We start from the raw sequence: 10,184 nt of genomic DNA, 5'->3' as shown, positions 1-10,184 counted from the left end.
ATTGTATATTATGACACTGTACAGTCTTGTGGTTTTGGAATGCACACAGAGGCATTTTCTAGATGCTACAGAAATGCACAATTGAATATCTTTAGTGAGGTATCAGGAATGCTGCCATAGAAGTTGCTATTTGCCACTTGCTTACACCCTTGCAATGGCAAGCATTTACTCAGGGCTGGCCTACTGAGGCTGTCCCCCACCTCCATCCACCCACATGCTTCTGATGCTTCTCCTTCTGCTCTCTGGATTGGAAAAAGAGCAAGAAAAGAAGCATGCAGGAGGGGACAGTGGTGGGCTGCTAGAGCGTTCTAGCCCACCATTGTCTTCGTTACACTTCCTCTTCTGCTCCTTTTCCATTTCCAATTCAGAAAGTGGAAGGTGCAGAGGCTGGCACATCACCCGGGAAGGTATAGCATGTGGCAAGCTACCTCAGGAGCCAGGAAGCCTTGGGGCAGCCCTGCATTCACTCTCTTACATTATACAGCATAAGTGTACCTAACAGGCAGCCCAATCCTATCTAAAGCCCCCCTCCCAGCTGATGCAGCCTCGCCACCAGAGTGTGCATTGCATTGAGTGGGAGGGGGTAGTTCCAGAGGTCTCCTCTGGGTAAGGGAACATTTGTTCCCTTGCCCAGGGATAGGCGTCTGCTGCCCAATGGGTCTGTTCAAATCTGCTCCATTGATTTTGATGGCACAACTCTGAACGGATCCAAGAAGGCGGATCAAGGCCAGGAAGGGGGTAGGACATCAGTGGTGCCCCAGCCACTGTCCCCTCCCCACCATCATCACCACCCCATTCCTTCACCTTTCTTTCCCATTCTGCCCAACCTGCCTCCTGCCCAGTTCCAGGCTGACTTATCGACACCAGAACTTATCCTCTTCCACTTGTGGCTGTGGCACAGCTACAATCTATGGCATGTCGCCTTCCATAATAACAGGTATAGAGCATGCTGAACCACTGGATCACAAGTTCCAGTGGTGCAACTGGCCCGCAACTGGCCCATAGGATTGGGCCCTTAATTTGACAGAAGTATGTACACTTTGGGAAAGAGCTGGAGAGCTATTACACCCAACTTCCTTTGCCTCTTGAAGGAGCAAACCTAATTAAAGCTGAAACTATATTCAGTTCAGTTTCATCTTTTGAGTTAAGAATTGAGCAATACTGAAGAAGAAAAAACCCACCTAAACAGGTTTCGAAACATAATTTATTTCACTTTTCAGACATGACTTGTGACTCTTTGAGAAGCACCTAAAAGCTCAGCATGCCTTTATAACTTCTCTCATGAAATGTGCGTGGCTTTCGGCAATGTTGCTGACATACTCATAAGTTCTGAGCAATATTGCACTTAAATCTAATTAGAGTCTTTAATTGAATCTCTAGTTACTGACAAAGGCAACCAACACACACAAAAATCCCCCACCAAAAATATTTTGCTGAAATTCTATATTTTTTCTTCTTTCTTAGTTATTAAATTAATAACTAAGTTATTAAATTAATAGAAGAAGAAAAAAGCCAAGGAAAGGTTCCTTCTGAATACTAACTAGCCCTCAGAGTCTCTCCCTTTTTATTTTACACTCCCACACCCTTCTGCCAAAGCAAATTGCAACCTTTGGGTTTCTAAGCAGGCAGTCGCCCTTGATGGAGTAGGAATGGAATCTTACGATGATAATACTCCACCGTTATGATATGTAGCAGCTGCCAAAACTATGTAGTAAAAGTTCGTTCCCTCCAAGGTGTTGCAGATTCAGCCCAGTCTTTATTGCAGAACTCGGTTCTGTGCCACAGAATGGGCATGAGTACTAACATGGCCTCCATCATTCCATGAGCAACCGTTACATATTCAGTCCACTAAAAAATATAAAAAAGCTACAGGGCCAAGGCACTTCCAACCTGCAAAAAATCCCAGAGAATGGGAAGGGCTGTAGTACATGCTTTGTAAGGAAAAGGTTGCAGGTTCAATACACAGCATCTCCAGGTAGAGCAAAGAAAAAAATCCTCTCTTGAGCCCCTGCTAATCAGCATTGACAATACTGAGCTATATGGACTCAGTAGAAGGCAGCTTTGTATATACTGTAGTAGAACAGTGGTTCTCACACATTTAGCACTGGGACCCACTTTTTAGAATGTGAATCTGTCAGGACCCACTGGAAGTGATGTCATGACCAGAAGTGACATCATCAAGCAGGAAAATTTTTAACTAACCTAGGCTGCAATCCTACCCACACTTACCCAGGAGTAAGTCCTATTTACTATCACTGTTAAAAGAATATACATAGCAGCTTGTTAAAAGTACAGGTCTGTCACATTTCCCCAAATGCAGTCACATCCCATGGGAGCATCAAGTCTAAGATATTAAAAATAAAATATTGAAATGAATGGGAATCCACCTGAAATTGGCTCGTGACCCACCTAGTGGGTCCCAACCCATAGTTTGAGAAACACTGCTGTAGAATGTTCTCTCTGTTCTCAGAGAATGCTGGAGAGTCTCTCATTGCTGGGTATAAAAAACTGTGCAGTGAGACTAAGGGTGCAATCCTATCCACACTTACCTGGAAGTAAGCCCTATTGACTCTAATGTGACTTACTTCTGAGTAGACATGCATAGGATTGGGTTCTAACTTGTCTCATTGATTTCAAGTTGGTGCTTAGTCATGATTAAATTTCTTGGGATACAACCCCACATTTTTTTCCACTACAGGACAAATGTGCTTCACTAAACTCTCACAATTTCTGGATGAGGTTTCCAAAGGCAACAGTGAGAGACTGATTGACCAGCAGCATTCCAGAACGAAATAATAGAGCTCTTCCTGCCTTGGCAGGCTTGGCAGGCTACTGGGCAGGGCTGCGGAGAGTATTTGTGTCTGCTGCCAAGGACACATAGGGAGGGGATATCAGGACCAGTTCCAAATGCTACGCCCAACTAGATTGCTGGTCCTGGAAATAAAACAAGTACAGCAGTATCAGATAGACACAAATGCCATAATCAGCAGGGGATGACGCAACTGCCATTGCAGTTACTCACCAATACATTTTCACAAAGCTGCTGTTAGAAACTAGATGCAAACTGCAGCTGTATTGAGTGCTTAACCCTCTTCTCTCTGCAGTAGTGACTTCTGCAGAGCAGGCAAATGCTACAGGTCACATTGTCCTATGAGACAGATGCAAAGCAGCAGCAGCAGGAACAAGTATATGTATGTGCCTTTAACCAAAAGGCTGTTTTATTGCACAATCCTATGCATGTCTACTCTAAAGTAATTTCTATTGAGTTCAGGGGGGCTTACTCTCAGGTAAGTATGCTTAGGATTGCAGCCTGATTCTGCTACTTTAAGCAACTTGCCCCAAGTTCCAAATTACTACAGATATAGTCTTGGGAAAAGACTCAAATATAGCTAGCAAATTTCATGGAAGGAAAAGCACCAGACTACCTCATTTCTTTTTGCAATGTAGCCAAACTCAGTCATTTTTGTTCTGTTTCTAATGAACAGTTTTTAATGCTCTGTGCAGTGGGCAAATAAAATATACTGTATACATTTTCTGCATTCTTTCCTATTTCTTTTCTGTTTGTTTGTTTGCTCCTTCCCTTCAATGTTAAGCTTAGCAACCTTCTTTGTGTCTTGTTGTAGGGAACCAAAGACAGAGAGAGAGAGAAAGAGAGAGAGAGATTTCAAAATTCAGACTCTGAAGCTGACTTTCACCTGAGAAAAGGTGTGGGACTTTTTCTGGGCTTGTATTGGTTCTGATAGAGTGCTTAGATTTATCAGATGAAAATGATGAGTAGGACAATGATACTACCATTCTTCAGTACATCCCCTCCCTGTACAAACAGATTGCTTTTGCCTTCCTAGTTCATGCAAAATATCCAGTCCCTCATGAAATGGCCTGAAGTTTGGAAAACGAAAGCAAGACAAAAAATATTATTCTAAATCACACTACCACCTAGTGGTGAGCCATTTTTCTACAGATGCCTTGCACACTGCTGTAAGCAATGAATGTCTGCAATCCTATGTACACTCACCTGGGAGTAAGCCTCATTGGATGCAGTGGGACTTACTTCTGAACAAACATCCATACATTGAGCTTTAAGGGACTTGACTGCTTATAGCCCCAGCACTCATCTTGCTGGTCAGCTTTATATTGTCCTTGGCATTATAGTAGCTGTGATGCCACTGCATGGAATTCCTGTTCCTGCTTGGTCACCTCCAACCTGTTACTTAGCAACGACAATATCTCCAGGAAAGTGACCCAACAACAAATACTATGGCTACACGAGGCACAAATTGGGTAAGCAGAAGTACCTAGATGGAAGCCAATGTGCAGTCTGATCCTATGCAGAGTTAGATGCATCCAAGCCCACTGAAATCAATGGGTTTGAGCCCTTCTAACTCTGCATAGTATAGGAGAGCATGTCTTGAGCTGCTTTCACCCTATCTTCAAAGGTTTGCAAAGCAGAATCAAACAACCAAAGTTTCTTGATATGAAGGAGTGATATCAGGGCATAAACATAGTTTTGCTTCCGCCTGCCACTAGACCAGCAATTTTTGACTTTTTCCATTGCATGGCACACTGACAAAGTGCTAAAATTGTCAAGGTGAGAGGGGGTTGGCATCATTTTTTTTAACAATTTACAAGGCACACTAAGCTGCCAATGGCCCTACTAATAAAGGACCCTCCCCACATTTCTATGGCACGCCTGCGGAACACCCATAGCACACTAATGTGCTACAGCACAGTGGCTGCAAATCACTGCTCGAGACTAAGCATTTAGCACTACTCATCTTTCATACCATCATCATCCTTGTATAATTTATGCTGACTCAAGATTCTTGTTGGATCAGTCCTGCAAATTACTTGCATCTTCTGGCTGCAGACCATGGCATTTCAATTATTTTATTTCAACATTGTTTAAACCACTTTTCCACATAAAGCTCCCTAAACTTTATTTATGTAATTTTTATTCCCTATGCTATTTTACTGTCTTTTGATTAAAGGCAGAGGAACAAATAATTAAAATTTAAAAAAATAAAGAAAAAATAAAAAGAGGTGAACAATTCAAAAAAATACTTCACTCAGCTGGACTGTTACATGTTCACCTGATCGTTCCTCATTAACACACTGCTTATACAGATTATTCCTTTAAGAAGGAAAGTAACAAAAATGGCAAAGTCTGAGAATTGTAGTAGGGTAAAGATATTTGCTTTGGTTTTATGTCTGCCCTATTAGGTTTCATTGAAAAAAATACTACTGAACAAGTGTAATAAATCAAAGTTTGTAAATGGAGATATGTGTAAATGCATAGGAAAATTACTGTTACAAGAAAATATTTGATTTAACTTCATCTAGCCATCTCTCATATCCATCAAATGTTTCTCAAAAAGTATGCTTCAGACTGGGATTCCTTGGTATTGATTAGCTTTTCAGTATGAGAGAGGTGTATCATCATTTCCCTTTTGCACCTGGAGACAAAATAATCACAGTGTGATTTTTTTAAAGATACAGTACATGTTATGAGCAAAACCATATGGAGATTTCTAGAGGCTAGGGCCAAACATATTTGTTGGAAGTTAAAGAATGTAAAATAGTACTAGAATCTCAGACACAATTATCATGTCTACAGAACTTTGTGTGTATACAGCCAGTTTTTCCACGGAGCAATTAGAATGGCTTACAGCACAATCCTAAGCATGTTAACTCAGAAAGAAGCCTCACTGAGTTCAGTAGAACTTAGTGTTGTTAGAATTGCAAGCTTAGTAGCTCTGATCTGCCATTAAAAGCTCAAAAACTATGTAAATATAAATGGATGCACTCAGAAACCTAGTGAGGGTAGGAAGCCTGTTTGCTCTAGTTTACTAATTAAAAATGCTTGTCCTAGCCCTGTACAAATGAATGGAACAATAAAATTGACTTAGAACATAAGAACATAAGAACAGCCCCACTGGATCAGGCCATAGGCCCATCTAGTCCAGCTTCCTGTATCTCACAGCGGCCCACCAAATGCCCCAGGGAGCACACCAGATAACAAGAGACCTCATCCTGGTGCTCTCCCTTGCATCTGGCATACTGACATAACCCATTTCTAAAATCAGGAGGTTGCGCATACACATCATGGCTTGTACCCCGTAATGGATTTTTCCTCCAGAAACTTGTCCAATCCCCTTTTAAAGGCATCTAGGCTAGACGCCAGCACCATCCTGTGGCAAGGAGTTCCACAGACCGACCACACGCTGAGTAAAGAAATATTTTCTTTTGTCTGTCCTAACCCGTCCAACACTCAATTTTAGCAGATGTCCCCTGGTTCTGGTATTATGTGAGAGCGTAAAGAGCATCTCCCTATCCACTCTGTCCATCCCCTGCATAATTTTGTATGTCTCAATCATGTCCCCCCTCAGGCGTCTCTTTTCTAGGCTGAAGAGGCCCAAACGCCGTAGCCTTTCCTCATAAGGAAAGTGCCCCAGCCCCATAATCATCTTAGTCGCTCTCTTTTGCACCTTTTCCATTTCCAATATGTCTTTTTTGAGATGTGGCGACCAGAACTGGACACAATACTCCAGGTGTGGCCTTACCATAGATTTGTACAACGGCATTATAATATTAGCCGTTTTGTTCTCAATACCCTTCCTAATGATCCCAAGCATAGAATTGGCCTTCTTCACAGCCACCGCACATTGGGTCGACACTTTCATCGACCTGTCCACCACCACCCCAAGATCTCTCTCCTGATCTGTCACAGACAGCTCAGAACCCATCAGCCTATATCTAAAGTTTTGATTTTTTGCCCCAATGTGCATGACTTTACACTTACTGACATTGAAGCGCATCTGCCATTTTGCTGCCCATTCTGCCAGTCTGGAGAGATCTTTCTGGAGCTCCTCACAATCACTTCTGGTCTTCACCACTCAGAAAAGTTTGGTGTCATCTGCAAACTTAGCCACTTCACTGCTCAACCCTGTCTCCAGGTCATTTATGAAGAGGTTGAAAAGCACCGGTCCCAGGACAGATCCTTGGGGCACACCGCTTTTCACCTCTCTCCATTGTGAAAATTGCCCATTGACACCCACTTTCTGCTTCCTGGCCTCCAACCAGTTCTCAATCCATGAGAGGACCTGTCCTCTAATTCCCTGACTGTGGAGTTTTTTCAGTAGCCTTTGGTGAGGGACCGTGTCGAACGCCTTCTGAAAGTCCAGATATATAATGTCCACGGGTTCTCCCACATCCACATGCCTGTTGACCTTTTCAAAGAATTCTATAAGGTTGGTGAGGCAAGACTTACCCTTACAGAAGCCATGCTGACTCTCCCTCAGCAAGGCCTGTTCGTCTATGTGTTTTGAGATCCTATCTTTGATGAGGCATTCCACCATCTTACCCGGTATGGATGTTAGGCTGACCAGCCTATAGTTTCCCGGGTCCCCCCTCTTTCCCTTTTTAAAGATAGGTGTGACATTTGCTATCCTCCAATCTTCTGGCACCGTGGCCGTTTTGAGGGACAAGTTGCATACCTTAGTCAAGAGATCTGCAACTTCATTCTTCAATTCCTTAATAACTCTTGGGTGGATGCCATCAGGGCCCGGTGACTTATTGATCTTTAATTTATCAATGAGGTCTGAAACATCTTCTCTTTTAACCTCTATCTGACTTAACTCCTCGGTTAGGAGGGGCCGTTCGGGCATCGGTATCTGCCCGAGGTCTTCTGCCGTGAAGACAGATGCAAAGAACTCATTTAATTTCTCTGCCATCTCTAAGTCTCCTTTTATCTCCCCTTTCCCTCCCTCAACATCCAGAGGGCCAACCGCTTCTCTGGCGGGTTCCCTGCTTCTAACATATTTGAAGAAGCTTTTATTATTCCCCTTAATGTTGCTGTCCATGCGTTCCTCATAGTCTCGCTTGGCCTCCCGTATCACCTTCTTACATTTCTTTTGCCATAGTTTATGTTCCTTTTTATTTTCCTCATTAGGGCAAGACTTCCATTTACGGAAGGAAGCTTCCTTGCCCTTCACAGCCTCTCTAACTTGGCTGGTTAGCCATGCGGGCACCCTCCTGGATTTAGTGGAACCCTTCTTTCTTTGCGGTATACACCTCTGCTGGGCCTCTATTACTGTTGTTTTAAGCAGCCTCCATGCACTCTGGAGAGATTGGACTCTTTTTACCCTCCCTTTCAACCTCCTTCTAACCAGCCTCCTCATTTGAGGGAAGTCCGTCCGTCGGAAGTCAAGGGTTTTTGTTAGAGATTTGCCTGGTATTCTTCCCCCAATGTGCATGTCAAAACGGATCGCAGCATGATCACTGTTCCCCAATGGCTCAGTAACATTTACATCTCTAACCAGGTCCTGTGTACTGCACAATATTATATCCAGAGTCACCTGTCCTCTGGTGGGCTCTGTGACTAGCTGCTCTAAGCCACAGTCATTTAGCACGTCAAGAAATCCGGTTTCCTTATCGTGACCAGAACACAAATTGACCCAGTCAATATGAGGATAATTGAAGTCCCCCATGATTACAACCCTGTCCCTCCTTGTCACCTCCCTGATCTGTTTCCTCATTTCAAGGTCCCCATCCGATTTCTGGTCTGGAGGACGATAGCACGCCCCCAGTATTACATCGCTGCACAAGCCTGGTAATTTAACCCACAGAGATTCTACGGTGGAGTCGGACCCACCTTCAATCTCTACTTTGCTGGATTCTATCCCTTCCTTAACATAAACGGCCACCCCACCTCCAACACGCCCCTGCCTGTCCCTCCTGTAGAGTTTATAGCCCGGGATTGCGGTATCCCACTGATTCTCCGCATTCCACCAAGTTTCCATTATGCCCACTATGTCAATGTTTTCCCTTGTCACCAGACATTCCAGTTCTCCCACCTTTGCTCGTAGACTTCGGGCATTCGCATAAAAGCATTTGTACACGGAATGCCCCAGGATGGGCTGCTTATTTGCTCCTTTGTCCCCGCATCCTCTCATTGTGCCAAACCGTCTATCACATCCCATCAAGCTACCTTTCCCAATTTCTTCTCCTACTCTGCCTTTGTCTTGTTGTTCTCTAACCTCCCCATCCTCATCCCATAGGGATGAGGAGTCCCGAACCGGATGCCCCTCGGCTCCTGTCGGCCTTCCCCCAGGGATCAGTTTAAAAGCTGCTCTGCCACCTTTTTAATGTTATGCGCCAGCAGTCTGGTTCCATTCTGGTTCAAGTGGAGCCCATCCCTCTTGTATAGGCCCCGCTTGTCCCAAAACGTTCCTCAGTGCCTAACGAATCTAAACCCCTCCTCCCTTCACCACCGTCTCATCCACGCATTGAGACCCCTGATCTCCGCCTGCCTAGCTGGCCCTGCGCGTGGAACAGGTAGCACTTCAGAGAACGCTACCTTTGAGGTCCTGGCTTTCAGCTTCCTGCCTAAAAGCCTAAATTTGGCCTCCAGGACCTCCCAGCTACACTTGCCCACTTCGTTGGTGCCGACATGCACCACAACCGCTACCTCTCCCCCAGCACTGTCTACCAGCCTGTCTAGACAAGAAGTCATGTCCACAACCTTCGCACCAGGCAGGAAAGTCACCATGCAGTCCTCACATCCTTGCAGCCCAATCCTGAACTGCTTGGCACCCAGAGAAGCAGTGGCACCAAAATGGCTACCACTGCATCCTGAACACACTGGGCAGCCGGCAGCAGCTCCTCAGGGGAAGAAGACATTCGTCCCCTACCCCCAAGTAGGTCCCACAATGGAGCTACTCAAGTCTGCACTGGTTATTTAGCTGCCACAGAGTTGAGAGGTCCCATGTCAGGCCAGGAGGCCTGACATGGAGTTCTGGATCCCTCCCACCCTGCTTCTTCTCCTCGCCCCACCTTCTCCTGTCCTGGGAAGCTTGTCCTTTGCTCTGGGCTGCACAAGGTGAGCCTCCAGCCGGTGCTGGCTCAGCACAGACTGGCGATGACCAGACACTGGCACTGAGTCTCACAGGCATGCCTTAGGGCATGTTTACAACACTCAGCACCAGCGGAGGGCCAGCACTGGGCCTTCTGGATCAGGCTGTTGATCAGCTTGTAAGCAACTGCTCTTATCTCTGGAAAAAAGGAAACTGTGGCATTGACAGTAGGGACAATTTTCACTATCATTCTTTGTGAGACTACATGAGCACACCACATAAAATATCATACTAGACCTTATGGATCTAATTTTGGCTTTCCCAGGATACAAC

Source organism: Tiliqua scincoides, chromosome 1, assembly GCF_035046505.1.
Source record: "Tiliqua scincoides isolate rTilSci1 chromosome 1, rTilSci1.hap2, whole genome shotgun sequence".
Lineage (NCBI taxonomy): Eukaryota > Metazoa > Chordata > Lepidosauria > Squamata > Scincidae > Tiliqua > Tiliqua scincoides.
This window is presented reverse-complemented; position numbering follows the sequence as displayed.